General features: G+C 45.6%; 1 long non-coding RNA gene across 2 annotated transcripts in view; it reads right to left on the bottom strand.

Annotated features, from left to right (window-relative positions):
* Positions 1–2,906: 2,906 nt before the first annotated feature.
* Positions 2,907–17,637, bottom strand: part of LOC102484975 (uncharacterized) — a 16,706-nt gene continuing 1,975 nt past the window's right edge. For both annotated transcript variants that reach the window (XR_336428.1, XR_336427.1), the window contains one exon: positions 2,907–3,093. This is a non-coding gene — a long non-coding RNA (uncharacterized LOC102484975). The remainder of the gene's footprint in view (positions 3,094–17,637) is intronic.

Here is a 17,637-nt window from a genome sequence, read left to right as displayed (position 1 = left end):
TTTTATGTAGAAAAGAGGGGAGATCAATATTTACATGTATTTGCTTATTTATTGATGGAAGCATAAATGCTAAAATTTAGAAAAAAGATTACTGATGGCAGAGGGGCTGAACAGGGAAGAAGTAGATTGACCATGAAGGTGATAAAGCCTAGGTGTCAGCCCTAATTCATAAAGACCTTTTTCAAGGCTCTCAGAGAAACAGAGAGAGGCAGAGGAAGAAAGGATCCCCACGATCAGGTGTGATCATGCAGCAATTGCGTCTCCTCCCTCTCTCTGTTTTGTTGGGATTTTGGGTATGCATGCATACTCGACCTTAACCACTAAGGTTACAGGACAAGTCTTGTAATCTTTTTCTTAAAAATGTATTACAATTTACATAAGATTTCTTCTTTAGCTGCTTTCAATTGTTATCTCAATTTTAAGAGTTGCTCAGAATGTGTTTGTTGAATGACTGCATGGAGTAGGATATGTTGATAATCAGCTTCACCATAGTTTCACTTTTTGATTCTGTCTTCTTTTTTTTTTTTAAAGAATTATTTATTTAATTTTATTTATTCATTTATTTCTTTTTTAATTTGACCAGAAAGAGACAGAGAGAGACAGAGAGAAAGTCAGAAAGCAAGCTGTCTGGTCCCGGGCTCAGACCATGGTGGGCCATGTAGGAATGTCCAGCCCTTAACCACCATGCCACCTGCTGGTCCCCTCTGTCTTCTTTTTTTTTTAAGTTTGCTTATTTATTTATCCCATGAGAGAGACAGAAAGACAGTACTTTTAAAAGAGTCTTGATATGACAGTCCACTTCCAGACCCAGGGGCATGAATGAAGGGTGTATGCATGCCTAGAGAGGTCAGGGAGGTCTCCAGTCGTGAACCCAGAACCTTGCCACATCATTAGCCTTGTAGAACATCACATTTTGCTGCTGATCACCATCCAGCTCCTGATCCTGGTCTAATGACCTGGAACAACACAGACAAAGCCCGCTTCCTCTTGCATGTGCTGCTACGCAGCTTTCCAATACTGAACAGACTATCCTATTCGCTGGTGGTCCCAACAACTATTCCTCACAAGAAATCGTCATGAGGCTCCTTTAATTCCTGATATTTTCATCTGAGCAAGTTTCGGTTTTTCTAGAACTAGTACACAAGGCACAAACTAACATGGGACAGTGGCTTCAGAATTGTCTTTAAAATACAGATACGCAGGATGTTATCTGAGAAGATGAATAATTTATGATCATAAAGTTCATTCCAACACACCCATTTTCTCCTGTTCATTTATTTATTCCAGTCTTCATCAAACTTTGATTTTGTACCCATTATCTACCGAGCGCCAGGCCAGCTCTTGCACATACAAAATTAAATAAAGCCCTGCCCCATTAAACTTAGTGCAGGCTTTAGAAAAGCTAAAACTTGGAGAAGTTTAGTGTGAAAAGGCTCTGAGATGTTGCACTGTTACTTTTTGCTGTGGAACTCTAGGTTCTTATTTAACCTCTCTGAGCTTCAGGTTGTTGCACAGATTGGTATATAACATTTGTAAAGTGCTTGTTAGAATGAATGGCATGCATTATGAGCTCAGTTGGATAATGTTCTTCTGCAAGACAAAGTTGGGTGTTTAAAGACACAGGTTCATTGTGATGGGAGTTGTTCTGGGTTTGGAAGTCTAGTCCTGGGGACTGCATGAGGTGGAGGCCATGGGGCAGTTAGAGCAGTGTGTGGGTTCTGGAGCCTCCCCAGCCTGGGGGTAGAAGGTGAGGGCTTCCAAGGGTGTGTCTCTGTGCTGAGGTCAGTGGGAGGGGATGAACCTGACAGCCCTCACCATTTTCCTCAAGACTAGGCCTCATTCTGAGGGCAGTAAACAAGAATTGTTTGTTTTGATTTAAATAACTAGCTTCTGGTGCTCTGAGGTTGGTTTTTGTTTGTGTTCCTGTCACTTCAGGAACTTATTTTGCATCCATTCAAGCATGGTGAGGGACACAGCTCGATCGGTTCCACTGTTGCTGGTGGAGGGGCCGCATTAGCAGGGCTCTGGGTGTCTCCTCGGGGGAGGCTACAGCTTGGACTCAGGGTTGACTCACACGCCAGCTCCGAGGGTCTGACAGTTCGTGGTGGGGTCTGGCCCAGAGGATCCTCTTTCTGCTCAAAGGATGAAAGGGAGGAAGGAATTAGGGCCCACTCAAGGCTCGGCTTTGGGGCTGGCCCCTGGAGGGGGGCATTCTAAGGAGAGAGGTGGGTTGGAGCAGGAGAGGTTATCGGAAAACCTGGGAGGCACAACACTGCCCAGCCGCAAGTTCCCCAGGAAGAGTTCTCAGACACCATCTTCTGAAGGCTCTACTTTGCCATTAGACTCAAAGGGACATTTTGGGAGCCTTAAAAGCAAACAAATCCCAGACATTATAATTATGAAAAATCACAGGGTCTCTCTGGGATTTTGTAGTATTAAGTCGTAGAATGTTCTATTTGTACAACAGGGATGGGAATATTTCTGTCTTGGCCTCCACTCCTCACATCCAGCTTCCTGAGTATGGATACCCCAAGCCCCACATTTTCAACCTCCCTTGAGCCTCTTGTCCTGTTCTGTCTGAACCGAGTGCTTTGATCCAAGCCTACTAGTTTCATATCTGACCAGATTAAAGTCTTTCTTTTCTGGAATTGCCTCTAGTTTCCACTTCAAAACTGAGCCTGCTCATTCTGAGGTCTAGCTTGGACCCCAGAGAACATGGGAGAGGCCTTGACTCTGGACCTGTCTGGACAGATAGACTAGACAACTCCATATGACTTCTGTCTTTGTTGCCTGACCTCCTGACCTCCCTGTCTCCTCACTTCCCTCTCTGACCCTCTTCTCTCTCACCCTTACTCCCTGCATCCCTCCCTCTTCCCAGTATTTCCTAAACTGTTTGCCCACCTGGAGGACTGAGCCCACGTAAGCATCCCCGTAGAGCTGGCTTTGAGGTGGTGCCTGAGACGGGGCTCCTTTGGTGAGTGGTGAGCCTTGGGGCTTCTGGGCTGAGAGGTCAGCAGGATGAGGCATCACAACAAAGCCAGTGGAATCTCAGGAATCCGCCACAGAGCAGGTCTCCTGTGAGTAAAGGACTTCCTGTGGGAAAAGATGCTTCTCAGGCATGAAAGCACTTTGTGGGGCCTCCAGGTCTGCAGGATTCCTTCCTCCCCAACCTTAGTGAAAGAAAACCAATCACCTTTCCTGCTCTTTCATTCCTGTCCTTCTCTCACACCTCCATAACTGCACCGAGAGGAGGGATCCAGATTCCACGCAACCCTTGGCAGAGACAGATGCAGGCTGCCCTGGGTGTGTTGCGGGGACAGGCTCACTTCCTGGTGAGTGGCACTTGGCACTGCTGGGCTGCATAGTCAGCACTTACCCACTCGGTGGGCTCTGAGTCTTGAGAGAATGACCCCAAAATGAGAGGAGCTGGGTCACTTTAGAGTGAAAACTCAGAGCCTGCAGTTTCGATCTCTATTGATCCATTCACCCATTTGGAAAATGGGGAGAAGTTTTACTGCAGGACAAACAGGTTAGTTGCAGGAGGTGAGGGTTACATACCAAGCATGGGTGCAGCTGTTCCACACATGCGGCTACCGGAATCATTACGGCTCTTACCTTTGACCAAGGTAACACTGGGCCTGGCATCCACATCAGTGAAAAGACTAGACCCTATAAGCCTGAAGCTTGCATTTTTCTCCACTCCCACTCTAGCAGGTGAGGAAGGAAGGAAAGGAGAACTTCAGGATTCTGTCCCATAGGGCACAGGAAAGCCACACGAGTTCAGAATTAGCCATCAGCTTGTCCTTATCTTCAGAACCAACGCTAGCCCTGAGGAAAGCTGAACTTTGGGTTCAAATCCTGCCCTGGCTTCTGACTATAAGACTGGGAAATTTCTCTTCTTTCTGATTCTTTCTTTCTTTATCTGTGAGATTGCTATATCACAGGACTGCGTGAGGATTGTCTGAGATGAGACCTATGAAGACATTAACACAGAGCTTATGTGGCACCAGGAAATAGTTAAAATTATTGGGTCATTAGAAAAGTCATGATGCATGTTTGCACAGAAAAACAGAAAAATACATCATGACTTTTTTGACGACCAAATATATTACAATTGGTCATTTAGGGAGTCAAGAGATGAGGAATATTTGATTAAAAAATAAAGAACTAAGGAAAAAAAGCGAGTTTCGTAATGTGTGCTGATCCCATTATAGATTTGTGGTCTCTGGCCTGCAAATCCACCGAACCTTCAGCATTCTTGCACTGATTTCTGTTTCCTGGACAACGATTTATGGGTGTCTGTCTACAGACATTTTGTCGGAATAGATGTTAATACTCCTATTGTAAAGATGAGAAAACTGAGATTCCCTGAGACGAAGGGATATAGCTAAGGCTTTCTGTATAGTAGAGAGCCAGGACTCAGTTCTAAGTCTCCCGCTGCAGGCCCAGCTCCTCCTCTGCCATGAGATGGGACCTTGTGGCTGCTCTGTTCACTCTGTCCCAGGCCGCTGCCATGGTCCCCTGCCCCAGAGCAACCCCAGTACTGATCAGATCCCATCTTCCAAAAGCTCCACTTTACCATTAGATAAGAGGAACATTTTGGGAACCTTAAAACAAACAAATCCCAGATATTCTAATTATGAAAAATCACAGGGTCTCTCTGGGATTTGGTAGTGTTAAAGTCATAGGTGTTTGATTTGTACAACAGGAAAAACGTCACTGCCAGGCACAGCTATGTCTCTTGACAAAATTCTTGATGACACCATGTATCTCATTCCTTTATCTTTTGCCCTACCTGCTCCTCTCTCTGTTCTAGTTCCTAGGCAGAGCAAAAGAAACCCCCACATTGACAAGTTCTCCATCTCATAAAAGGCGAAAAAGATTAGTCACGGCAAGGCTCAGAACTGAACCAGTTTTCCTGAAGGCTGAGCCCCCCTGCTTCAGATCCCTTGGGGGTTATTGGCTGAGCCCCACAGATTCATGCTTTGCAAAGTGATGTGACATGTTGACCATGCAGAAAAATCAATGCTTGACCTGAATTCAATGGAGAGAGGAGAGCTGAGAATGTGGACAGGAGCTGGCACCTGATCCTTGGGCCCAGCTCTGCTGAGGGCAAAGCCCATCACAGAGCTCTTACAGCGAGGGCCTATGGCGGGCAGGGCAGTTGCAGCCGTGAACTGGGCCACGAGGAGGCCATTTTGCAGAGCGTGTCTGGGGACCTGCATCTCACCATTAACCAGCTGGTCCCCAGATCCCCATCCAGTCACTTCATTTCCCAACACAGTCTCCAGTGTTTCCCCGATGCTGGGTAGCCGCTGCCCGCTCTGCGCTCCCATGGCCATTTACTTGCAGTTCACCCACAGCACTCACTTCATTCTTCCTGATATTGTAGTCAGCTTTTTTATGCTCATCCTCTAGATTTTAAGTTTCTAGAGATCAGGGACCATGTCTTAATTGTCTCTGGTCTTTGAGCCTTACGGGAGTAAGTGCCCAGTATGCATTTGTTGAATAAATGAGTCAATGAATCACTCAATTGCTCAATAAACATTTATGGACTATGTACTATAATAGGATCTTGGCAGGATAATCCCTTTTCTGAGCTGGAAGTGCCTTAGCAGAGGCCATTTTATATAGAGACGATCCTTCTTTGTTCCTTGACTGTTCCCTGAAGTCACTGAAACTGGTCGATAGAAATATGAAACTGGCAGGTGGAAATGAGAATAATTTGGTAGGTGGGATTAGAGCCTTGCTATGGTTGAAATGTAAGATCTAATTTTCTTCTAGCTTAATGTTTTTGAAATTTGGGGAGTATTTGTGCATGGACAGCCCAGTCCCTGAATGACTGGCCGTTCTCATTATGAATTAAGATGATCCCAGCTAGTCCCATAAGAGACAGTCAACATGACTTTTTTTTTTTTTTTTTTTTGGATGGAGCAGAGCCTTAGATCCCTCTCTGCCTGGTGTGGTAGGCTTAGGTTGGACTCATCTTTAGAAGTTCTATTCTTTACCCACTTGGAAGGATTAGGTTTTAGGGAGTGAGACTTATAGGCGATCAGAAAGAAATCTCACAATGATGAAGGCACAAACTTGTCAACTTTACAGGAATAGACCTCAGCCCTCACGCAGATATTCTTAGACAACTGCACCACGATGCCACTTGAGAGGCCTTGTGCATGCATACCTTGTCATGGTTCACTCAAACGGAAGCTCGGAGCAGCCTGTGTTAAGACTGTTAAATTAGATACTAGGCTATTTTTATTTCATTTTTTTTCCTCTTTGAAGAACTGAAGGCCCTTAGCTATGCATGGCCTCTCAAAACTCACATCCACTCTTCGGATCATGGTCTGAGAGATTGACAGAGGTTTGTGTTCTTGCTTGAGCACTGTGGTTCAGGTGTCTGTGGGGATTTTAGCAGCCCTCAAAAGAGCCAGCAGGCTGTGTGGCAGGCACCAGTCAAGCCCACTGACTGAGCGGAACCTCAGTTCAGCTCCCTACCCAGTGAAGGGCCCTGTAAACTCAGGGATGGGCTTGTTGAAAAGCAATGAGAGAGGATGCTCGCGATGTGGAGATGTAGCTCCCTGAGGAGGTGCGACCTGCCACACTCTATTTCCTTCTCTCCTGGGGCACTCTTACCAGCAAGTCACCTGACTCACCTTCCCCTCAGCTTGGTCAGTGGTGTTTAAAATTCCCTGATGTAAGGTATAAAAGACAGCTGCTCCTTGAACACATGGCCATCCGTCCATGCTCCTGGGAGATGTCCCACGTTTGTGTGGAACTTTGTAGTAACGTAAGTCTATCTTATCCACTGTGATTGCTCATAGCGATCCGTGGGGTGTATCCTGCTCCTGTCTCAGTTTACATTAGAGGAAACTGAGGACAAGAGAGTTGGAATGACTTGCCCAAGGATAGTCGGTGACAGAGGTAGGCCACCTGCCAGTGGGGATGGCCCTGCTGCAATCCCTTCTCTCCTCTATTCTCCTCTCGAGATTCCAGGCATGCACGTATACACACTCGATGTATTTTTCAATCCTCTGGGTCTGGGACTTGAATCAGAGTCAGCCATGTGGGATCTAGCTGCACCAACCTCCATGTAGCCTCCTGGCTCCAAACTGGATTTTATGGCTCCAGATCCAGACCCTTTCTCTCAGCACCAGTTACTTGGGACTTACGTGAGGTCTTCAGAAAGTTCATGGTAAGTGTGAATTATGAAAGAACTACATAGATTTCAGCATTCTTGTCCCAGAATAAACTTGTGCTTAAAATTCCATTTTCCATGAACTTTCTGAAGTCCCCTTGTCTATGCAGTCATTCTCCTGAAGAGAGGAAGACAGCCTTAGAACCTGGGTACCTGCATGGAGTGGGGTCTCCTGAGGGACCCAAGGACAGGGTAAAGCACAGAAGATGCAGGAAGGATAGGGGGCATCCCAGGTGGCAAGGGGTCTGCTTTTTGTTGGTAAGTGGCTACAGAAACCCCCTTAGTTCTAAAAGCACTTACTAAAGAAAAAAAAACAAAAAACAAAAAAACAAACAACAACATTGTTGTTGTTATGACTTGCCTGGGGCAGTGAAATGTTTTATCCAGCTAAGCAATAATAGAAGACGGTGAGCGAATGCCAGCTCCGTGATCCCACGGGAACCCTTCTGGGCTGTGGTGTTTACACAGGATGAGATCAGAGTTGCTGCTACTGGCTCGGGGGAACCAGAGGTCAGCAGAGCGCAGCAGGGTCTGCGGAGACCAGACCCCCGGCTGTGGGAACACAGTCCTTCTCAGCACCAGAGGAAGGAGAGGGAGCGCTGAGATGTCCTGCCCTGGCGGGGTAGAAGCAGCTTGATAGCACGAGATTCTGTTCTCTCCATAGGAAGAGAGGCAGCAGGAACACGCTGTTGCACGGAAGTTCGCCTTCCCTTGTTCATGCGTCCATTCATTTACTGCGCTCAGTCTGCTGAGCTGGATGGGGGGTGTGGGCTGGAGCTGGGGTTCTCGGACCTTGTCCTCAGGAGCTCATGGTCTAGGTGGGGAGACTTAGTAAGGGAAATGAAATTCAACGTGTTAAATACCAAACACCAAATGAGATGGTTGAACTAGGCAGAGCGGCAACAGGAAAGGGGCAGGATTAACTCCAAGGGAGGGAATCCACAAAGGCTTCCTGGCGCCATCTGAGACAGCTCCTGCAGGAAAAAAACTACACTACTCAGTGTTGTTCAGTTTGGAGAATTTTCTTTCTTTTTTGGGGAATCGTTTATTTCATTGTATTATTATTATTATTGTTATTGTTATTATTATTTAACTTTCTTTAGAGGGTGTGCATTCACCAGAGACAGACAGGGAGAGAGGGAAAGTAAGAAAACAAGCTGCCAGGTCCAGGACATGAACTGTGGTCAACCATGTGGGAGTCCAGCCCCTCAACCACCATGCCACCTGCTGGCTCCAGTTTGATGATTGTTTTTTTTTTTTGAGAGGTTTTTGCTATAGGGCGGGTGTGCTCGCTAGACAGACAGAGAGAGACAGAGAGACAGAAAGCGAGAAATCACCACCGCCACCCCCCACAGGGGGGATGGCCACACCGCAATCCCTTCTCCATTCTCCTCCTGGGATCTTGGGCACGCACGCACACGCACCCGGCGTGAGTTTAAGCCACTGGGTCCGGGATTCGAACCGCGGTCAACTACGTGGGAGTCCAGCAACATAGCCGTTACGCTAATTGCTGGTCCGCAGTTTGATGAATTTTTACAAACTGGAGTAAACCCATGTAACAAGCATCCAGATCAAAAATGTAACGAGCACACTAGAAGTCCTACCCGGGACCCTCCCAGTTACCAGTCTTCCCTTGACACCCGCCCACCCACCCCCCCCACACACACCTACTAGCAATCACTCCGTCTACTAAAGCGTAGGTAGGTCCGTTTCTCCTGTTTTAAACTTTATACAAATGGATTAATTCCGCTTCAACTCCCGGGTTTCTGAGGGGCGCTGAAAGGATAACTAGGAATCCATCAGGGACGAAGTAGAGAAGGGCACTATAGGAAAAGGGGAAGAGTGTGCCAAGCAGAGGGATGGGATAATGTATGTGTGTGTGTGTGAGAGAGAGACAGAGAGAGACAGAGAGAGAGAGAGCTGTCAGCTTTCAGCATTGCTGGAGCATGAAACTCCAGAGGGGAAAGAGGTATGAAATGATATTGGAGATGAAGGCAGGGGATGGAGATCATGGAAGCCTGCTAGAACACTCAGAGGAGCTGGACTTTTAGCCTAGAAACCTGTGATCCCCAGCTCTGGCTGACCATCAGCGCCTCTTGGCAAATTTAAGACCTACAGATCCCAGGAGCCTCTGTCAGAGATCTGAGTTATTCAAAGTTTCTCCCAGATAATCCTAATAATTAGTGAAGTTTAAACGTCATTCTGTAGAGAAGACAGGGAGTCACTGAATGGTTTTATGCAAGGGAGTGACTGGCCCTGACTTGGGTTTTGAAGGATGATTTTGGTCAGAATGAACTGTGCAATGCCCGAAGGTAGGGATTTTCCCTGGGGTGTTGAGGCAGCAGGTGAGAGTGCCCCAGTCTAATCAGGAAAGCAGCAAAGGGTTTGAGAGTAGAGAGGACAATTTTAAGGGATAATTAGGAAGCAGAATTAACCAGATGTATTGACCAGTTAGACATGGAATGGGGTGGAGCGGGGGGGCCCAAGTAATATACCCAGTTTTCAAGCTTATGTAGATTCCATGGACACGGGCAAACTTTAGAGGCAGAAAAAATAAGATCATGATGAGCCACAGTAGTGCAGTGGTAACGCAACCCTCCATGATACCGAATAAGGGAAGGTTCTGGGTTCAACTCTTGAGGTCTCCCTGTGCATGCCAAGCATGCGTGTGTGCTTGTGATCCTGACTGACCGAGGCTGGGGATCGATCAAGGCATGAAGACCCTGCTAGGGAGTGGCTCTCTTTCTCTCTCTCTCTCTCACACACACACAAAAAAATACACAAACTTTTTTTCTTTTTCTTAGGTTTTTGCCATAGGGCACACATGTTCTCTAGAGAGAGACAGAGAGACGGAGAGAAAGAGAAAGTGAGAAATCACCCTCCAGGGGCAGAGGGGATTGGCAATCCTTTCACCTTTATTTTCCTCTAGAGCTTTTAGGCACACATGATTTTCAAGGTACTGGATCTGGGATTCAAACTGTTGTCAGCCATGTGGGAATCAGGCACCTTAACCACCATGCCACCTGCTGGTCCCTAAATAAGCTTTTTTTTTTTTTTTTTTTTTTTTTTTTTTTTAAGAAAAAGTATGATCATGTTTTTGTTTGATTCACTAATCTATAATAACTTCACCTCAATTTCTCTATAAATCCTTGTTAGCATTTTATATATTCAGCAAAATTAAAAAAAATTTATTTGAGACTGTTCCAATCACTGAGTCATATAAATGAGACAAAATAAAAACTACAGTGAATTCGCTGTTGACCTTTGAGAAAGATGTTGGAATTTCTCCCCCTTTTAATTCACTAAATGTATATAAGTAGTCAAGTTGAATCCTGAAATATATGAGTTAGTGTTTTTTTTTGGAAAGAGAAAAAAAGAGAGAAGAACCATCTAGAGACTGATAATAATGACTAACCTTGTATTAAGATCCTATAGGGAACCAGCAGTTGGCATAATGGCTATGTCGCTGGACTCCCACGTAGTCGACCGCGGTTTGTGTCCTGGACCCGGTGGCTTAAAACTCACGCCGGGCGTGTGTGCGTGTGTGCCCAAGATCCCGAGAGGAGAATGGAGGAGAAGGGATTGTGGCGTGACCATCCCCCCTGGGGGGTGATTTCTCGCTTTCTGTCTCTATGTCTCTCTCTGTCTGTCTGGCGAGCACACGCGCCCTACAGTGAAAATCTCTCAAAAAAAAAAAAATCCTATAGTAGTATTCCCTACAACTACCCTATCTCTATACAAATCATCTACATTCGTACAAATAAGGAAATGAATCCTCATGGAAAATAAGTAATTCAACCTCAGGCACACACATAATAAGTAATAATGCTAAGGCGGTGGTGGCGCCTGCCCTATGGCAAAAAAAAAAAAAGTAATAATGCTAAGATTCAAACTAAATCATGTGCCTCATTAAAAACCAAAATTTAGAGAGTAGGTTCCCTCATCTTCATATGAGGCTGAGAGCAGTTTGTGTGTGTGTGTGTTTTCCCTTTGGTCCAAAGTTGAATAGCAAACACATGGCCGAGCCCATATGGGTAGAAACAGTACTTTATCTGTAACGCTGTCCTGGGACCACACACAGCTTAGCCACTGTGGGAAGCTCAGCCCATCTTGAACATGACCCATGGCTCTATAAACTGCCTTGGAATATTTTATTGTTGGGATTGGGCTGGAGATCAGGTCTGGGGTCAGGCACAGCTGTCCGCTGTTGCTTTGCAGGAAAACCTTCTTCAGGCCAACGACAGGCCATAGCAGGACAGGAGAAGACAGGCTATCTCTCTTAGACCTTGTTCTCAGATTTATCCCAGGCTATTGGGAGCCTAACCTCGGCCTTGGGTGCTGTATTAACTTTCCCATGAGTTGAGTAATTCTGAGGGAGAATAAAAATGAAGTGAAAAACTAGCACAGAGCTCCTTAGCAACATCCAATCTGCAAAATAAGAGATAGGCTTTAAGATGAAACGAAAGGGGGAGTGGAAAGCGGTGTGGTGGTTAAGGTGCTGGAGTCCCACATGGCCAACCATGGTTGAAGTTCTGGACCTGGCAGCTTCTTTGTCTCTCTCTGATCAGATTAAAAAATAACAACAATAATAGCAAAATAAAATAATTATTTTTTTTAAAAAAAAAGATGGGATGAAAGGGAAATCAGAGAACAACTTAAGATCCACATTACCTCAGAGGAGCAGCTAGCCTCCCCCTCCCCTTGTTTGTTCTTTTGTACAACCCTCAGAGCCCTCTCCCTGGAAGAATTACTTGGGCATCTGAAACACGAAGTTTCCCAAAGAAACTTATTACAGGGATTGTCAGGACATGTACTAAGGAGGAGAAGAGTGACTGGATTGTCTAAAGCAAGGGGATAGAGGTCACGCAGGACAGCAGGCACGCACAGCAATTTTTAATAATCATAGTGTTGACATCCTTCTTTCCAAAGGATTATTAGTCCAAACTTGCAGGCTAGGGGCATCTTCCAGGGGAGCAGCAGGGCATAATGGCCCCACATGCCCCTTCCCAGGGTGCCCTTTCTTGACTTTGCTCACTTCCGGGCAAGGTCTCCTGCTGGTCACTGTCACAGCAGGCCACTGAGGACACACTGATCTCTCTCATTCTGCAACCCATTCTTAACTGGCTCTTGGAAAAGGTATTTCTCTTATCACATTTCGAGCAGTTAGGATGGTTAAAGAGAATGTGTCCTAGAGAAAAGCCCATTACAAGGACTGGGAGATACAAAGACAGTGGTACAAATGTCTGTCCCTTCTGAACTGGACAAATGTGACATCAAAGCTCAACATTGGGGCTATTGCAGCTTCCACTTGGACATGGGGATTGCTGAGTGGAGACTCAGGAAGGCAATGAAGGGTGTTGAGAGACAGAGGTAAACCAGCCAGGATTAGGACATTGGTATGCTCTCTCTTGGGTGCACAAACCCCGCCCCAAGCTAACATCAACATGACCAGGTCTGGGGTAGGTCCGAAGACTGTGGCTAAGTGTATTCCCAAAAGCAATGGAGGACAAACATCCACTCATTTCTTGGGCTGCCCATTGGCCAGGACGGCCTCATCCACATGAATTGCACCCTCTAACTCCATCACTTCTCTCCCAGCACTTTCTGGTAGATGCCACTGGGTTCTGTTGACCCAAGCTGCCCTTGCTCATGTTATCTCAGTTTTATCTGGACTGAAGGGTGAACAGGAGGGTAGAAGAATATGAACCTCACAATACGAATCACATAATCTGAATCTCTTCTTGGACTGTCACATCCCCTGGTCCTTGCAGAGGCTCTAAGGAGATCTATGTCCTCAACATCATCTTTATTTATATGTAGATGGGTGGCAGGGGAAGACCTCCTTGTGCCTCATTTCTATTATCACCATCATTGTCGTAAGGAAAAATAGTTTTTCTATACGTCTGTCTGGTTGTTGGACAAAGAGGATCAGTGGATGAAACTCTTATGGGGACCAACAGTCTGAGCTGCATTATACCGCACAAGAAAGACGTAAGAAAGAGAAATAAGAAAATAAGCATTGTACTCTGCATATAGCACATGAGGAATAAAAGTGAGTCACGAACATTCTACACATTTTTCAGAGTCCCAGTTCAAACATTCCTTCATCTATAGAGCCTTCTCTGACCCTGAGATAGGTTAAGAGTCCTTACAATGGAGTCCACAGCAATTAGTACTTCAGTAATATCTATTATCTTTTAGAATAATTACCTGTTTAATTAGTTCTGTGCTTGCTAGATTCTAAGTGAACTCCTGGAGAACAGGTACATCATTGACCTTACCATTGTCACTCCAGCACCCAGAGAAGTCTGGTACCCAAAGGAGCACAAGAAACATTTGTTGAGCAAGTGGGTTAACAGGAAATATGACATGGGCTAGCTGCCCAGTGTTGATCACAGTCGATATGACTGGGGAATTTTGTGGACTGGTTGGGAAGCTATGTCTTGAGAACCGCAGTTTTGATGATAGAGTTCCAAAGAGACTTCTTCTGACAAATAGGAATTGAACACCCGTGATGTTCCTGCATCAGGCAGTATGTTAGAAGCTGAAAATAGACTAGTATGTATGAAGCATATTTCAGGGGCCAGACAGTGGCAACATGGCAAAATACGACACTTGGTAAGGCACACCCAAAGGGGAGAGTTCCCAGTTCAAGTCCAGAGATCTCCCTGAGTATTCCAGGCACAATGTGCCCTTGACTCAGGGTTGGCAGAAGCTGGGGATGGATCATGTCATCAAGACCCAGGTGTTGTCTCTCTTCCCCTTTGTCTCTCTCACTCATGGAACACATAAATGAACTTTTAGAAAAAGAAGCATATTCCCTATCTGATTAACTAAGTGTAGTTCCACCCTATAGGATTAAGAGAATTAAACAAGAGAGTAAAGACACTTAGCACAAGAAGTACGAAATAAATGTGAATGTTTGTTAGCATTATTGGAAGATACTAACAAGTAATTGTTAATGTGGTGATAATGCCTATGGAGAAATAGTGTCATGCTAATACAGTTTGGGAAGTCAAGGTGGGGGACTCCGAAGATGAAGGACTTCCAGCAGAGACCTACAGGGGATGAGTCAGAAAAGGGAGCAAAGGGGATTGTGGAGTCGCTCCTCTTCAGAACCATCACAGAAGGAGGAGAGTTGCTTGGGAAAGATGGAAGAGTTTGGGGAATGGGGAAGTAAGGACCATCTAGGACTATGAATTGCATGTAGCTCAGAGGGGACTGCAGATCATTTAGGGAACTATTATCTGAGACGCTGAACAGGTTTGCAGGTCTAGAATGAGTGGTTTGGGGGTGGAGTCAAGACAGCGAGAAGAAGGTGGCTGACAGTGGGAAGGAGGAGGCTATGGAGCACGAGGTCGACTCCAAGGCAAGGGGTAGTAGGCCTGAACCATGATTCTAGAAGGATGAGGACTAAACCAGGGGCTGAGAGTTTTAGGTTCTAGTGCTGTGTGACCCTAGGAAAGTCGGTTTTCTCTCTGAGCCCTAATTTTCTCAGCAATAAGGCAATTTTCTTGTCTGTTCTACAGGGTTAATATCAAATCACACGGACCAGCAGATGACATAATGGTTACCTCGCTGGAATCAAACCTCGCTGGTTTGAGTCCTGGACCTGGCAGCTTAAAATTCACACTGGGTGCTTATGAGTGTGAGCCCAAAATCCCAAGAGGAGTATGGAGAAGGAACTGTGGTGTGGTCAGTCCCTCTGGGGGGTGATGTCTTCCTTTCTGTCTGTCTTTGTCTCTCTAAGCAAGCACACACACCTTATAGCAAAGATCTCTCTAAAAAAAAAAAAAGATCAAATCACATAAGGTATGCTAAATGTCTTTGGAAACACTGAAGTACTGGACAGTGATGGAAATTTTGATAATAATCTTCTTTACTATTCTTTTTGTGTGTATGTGTGTGTGAGATAAAGAGCATGTGGGCACACTTGTGAGAGAAAGGAAGAGAAAGCCCCTCCACAGGGTCTTGTCAGGCTATGCTCCTTTTCCCAGCCTTCCAGCTCCTCAGGATCTTGGGCACATGTACATGCTGTGTTTTGGGGTTGACCCAGGGATCCAAACCACAGTCAACCTTGTGGCTTCCAGCACCAAAGTTCAGTACATTACATACTGTGTTATCTGGGCTGGGCCTTCTTTATTACCCTCTTGTGATAAAATAACCAGAAGTTCATGTTACTCAACAGATATCCGGAATGAATTCAGTCTTTGATTCATTCATTGAACACACATTCCTTTTGATGAAGTGTGGAGGATACAGAGATAAGGAGAAAATGGCCAGATCTTCTAGCCTACAGCCTAGTTGGGAAAACAAAGTTGTAAAAGATGAGGTTAAAAAAAAAAATCACACACACACAAACATATAGATACATAGATAGCTGTGTGCTTGCACACACACAGTTAGAATGGAGAATGTGGGGAGTCTTTCCAGAAGAGGTGATACTTAAGGTGAGTTCTGAAGGACGAGTGGTTACTCAGATGCACAGATCAAGATAGAAGCCATTGCAGTCTGAAGACAGGTCTCAGTGGTGTGAAAGGACTGTGCTGTATTTAAAACCCAAAGCCATTCCATTTAGTTGGAATGTCAGAGATGTCAGATCTAAGAAAGGAAGAGGAAATACCTGATTTTACATTGCCCTGAAAGCAAAACCAGAGACAAGGACTTGGACAGGGATAGTTTGTGTGGGACATGATCCCAGGAAGCAGAGGTGAGGGAGGGAAGAAAGTGGAGCAGCAAAGGGAGAAGACCCAGTAAAGGATGCTTAGTGAGCTAGTTGTTCCTGGGGGCTCCTTCTTGCTGGGACCTTCTGAGAAGCTATAGAATACACTTCAGGTTTGTCCCACCAGAGGACACAGCAGCTGGGACATTCACCCAAGGATCTGTCTCACAGTGATGGAGGGTCACCCTGAACATTCAGGTTGCTCCTGTGTGCTCTGAGTGGCCGTCCACAGAGACAGCAGAGGGCCTTCTGTGTAGGCTTCTGGAAACATGTAGGAATGTGCCCAGAATTCGGAAAGAAGGAGAGAACAGGCAAGAAGCTGAATCAATGATATCATGGCTGAGACTTTTTCAGTGCTGATGAAAAACTAAAAGCGACTGAGAAAAAGAGTGGCTGAACTAACTGAATGGTTGGACCGAGGTGTGAAGGGCAATCATGAGTGCTAGATGGCTCAGGGCTTTTCTGCCTGGAGGAATGAGGACAGGTTGGTATGCCTGCTGTGGCGAGTGACCTCTGAGAGGAGGCTGTCAACAGGACACCCAGTTCCAGAAATCCTAGAAGCAGAACTTCAGTGCAAAAGCTTTGGAGACCGGAAAATACAAACACCACTGAAACATAGTCAAGCCCATGAGCACGGAAGACATGGCCTGTGTCTTTGGGACCCCAGTGGTCATTTGGGGCACCCTAGGCACTGGGTTTGCTAGGAGAACTTCTCTAGAGGCCAGAAGCAGTGCTAAAGGAATACTGGCAAGCTTGTGCATTCTCTGGGAGCACTGTCCCGTCCCTTAGTTGTTATCTGTTTTGGCCCATCTCTTGGCTCTTTCACACGTCTAACCTGGACCAAATTCATATTGGACTGCATTCCTTTAGATTACCTGACAGTGTTGCAAATTGATCTGATAAACTTATACTCCTAGGAATTATCTGATCATGGTCTTTGAGCATATTGTGATAGAGTTAGACAAAGTTCGTTTTAAATCCAGCTTCAGCACTTACTATCTATAGACTGCATGTACTTGCCAGAGAGACAGAGAGACAGAAAGTGAGAAATCAGCCCACCAGGGGGTTGGCCACACCGCAGTCCCTCCTCCATTCTCCTCTTGGAATTTTGGGCACACATACACACGCACCCAGTGTGAGTTTCAAGTTGTCAGGTCCAGGATTCAAACCACGGTTGACCATGTGGGAGTCCAGTGGACTGGAAAAATGTCTTCAATTTTTTCATGTTTGCATTCTCAGTCGATGTGAATTGACTCCTCTCTATAGCTCAAAAACCGTTGCATCCCCCCTAGCTGTTTATTTTTATTTTTGTTTTTATTCTTTGTTCTGTTTTGTTTTAGGTTTTTTTTTTTCTCTAGGGCATGTGTGTTCTCCATTGAAAAACGTAGAGAGACAGAGAGAGGGAAAGCAAGAAATCACTCCCCTAGGGGATGGCCATACTGCAATTTTTTTCTCCTCCATTCTCCTCTTGGGATTTGGGACATGAAAGCACTTGCACCCAGCATGATTTTCAAGTTGCCAGTTCTGGGACTCAAACTATGGTCAGTCATGAGGGAGGCCAGCACTTTAACCACCATACCACTTGCTGGCCTCCAGTTTTGTTTTTTAGATGAAGCTTGAAAAACTTTCATGAGCAAAAGAAATGAACCTTTAATGTAGCATTTTAGCCATGGGTAAGGAATGGTTTAAATGATATAGCTCAAGAGGCCAGATGGCACAG

Source organism: Tupaia chinensis, unplaced genomic scaffold, assembly GCF_000334495.1.
Source record: "Tupaia chinensis unplaced genomic scaffold, TupChi_1.0 Scaffold138517_1, whole genome shotgun sequence".
Lineage (NCBI taxonomy): Eukaryota > Metazoa > Chordata > Mammalia > Scandentia > Tupaiidae > Tupaia > Tupaia belangeri.
Note: the sequence above shows the minus strand (reverse complement) of the source record. Positions and strands in the feature narration are given on the sequence as shown.